This window comes from Populus euphratica, unplaced genomic scaffold (genome assembly GCF_000495115.2).
Source record: "Populus euphratica unplaced genomic scaffold, PopEup_1.0 scaffold33.1, whole genome shotgun sequence".
In the NCBI taxonomy this organism is placed as follows: Eukaryota; Viridiplantae; Streptophyta; class Magnoliopsida; order Malpighiales; family Salicaceae; genus Populus; species Populus euphratica.
In genome coordinates this window covers 765,988-767,216 of record NW_011499906.1, presented here as the reverse complement: position 1 = coordinate 767,216, position 1,229 = coordinate 765,988, and positions in this window count along the sequence as shown.

Genomic DNA, 1,229 nt, shown 5'->3' with positions numbered 1-1,229 from the left:
GCTAATAATTATGTTTTTTAATATCAATTATATCCGCAACTACTATTAAAAACAATTGTAAAGTTATATTTTATATTTTTTAAAATAATTAATTTTTAAAAAAATAACTCAAAATTTTATAAAAATTTAATGAGATAAGATTTAAAATTCAATAACTAAAAAAATAAGATAATATTACAAGAAAGAAAAATAAAAAAAAAGAAAAAAAATAGATCACTACTGACATATTAGGGATCCTTTTTTAACACACTCAATAAAATTAGAAAAATCTTGATAAAATAATTTTAATTGCATCTTAAAAAACTATTAAATGAAATCATAATTAATTTTAAATTAACCCTAAATAAAACTTTTAAAAAATTAGGACTATATTTGATGGTTTATCAATGTGTAAGTAGACTCATTTTATCATAATTTTTATAATGGTTATTGAATTTTCATAAAAAAAAAAAATTGAATTGACTTTTATAGCTATTAATTAATTTAGTTTTAAAATAACTTTTGAAATAATTATTATTTTTAATAGCAGTTGTATTTACACTGTATTATGTTTTAAATACTTTTCTAACAAGTATTATTTTCTTAAAAATTTTGTTAAATTGTGTTAGAATTACAAAAAACCCATACATTTACCACTTGTTTAACCTCGTATGGCAGTAACCAGTAAGTGCATTGTATTTCTTAGGAGTGGGTGTTTTTTTTTTTTTTTTCAAATCAAAAAAAAAAGGCGAGTAGTAAGTGCCAACTTCTAATGGCTAATAAGTACTCTTTGCACAGGAGTACTTAAAAAGAACAAAATAAAAATTATATTCATTCTTACTAAAAATTTAATTTTTTTTATTTTTTTCTATATTATAAAAAATTATATTTTAAATTATTAATAACTTAAAATTAAAAATAATATAAAACATAAATTTTTATTATTTGGGTTCTTCTTTCGTATGATTTCCTCTCCTAAGACTTTTCTTCTTTTTTTCCGTGCAAATAAAAATTTATAAATTCCATCCTATTTTTACTAGATTTGGATTGGCAATATCACTAATAAATCAAAATAAAATTAGATGGTTGAAACAATTGGATATATGTAAGTTTTTTATTACAAAAAATATGACACAACTAAAAGATTGATATCTTCTTCTAAGTGTAGGAGTGTCAAAATAATAAATAACCTGATAAGACCGGGGTCGAACCACAGGGAGGTTAATTGTACAAATTATAAACAACAACAA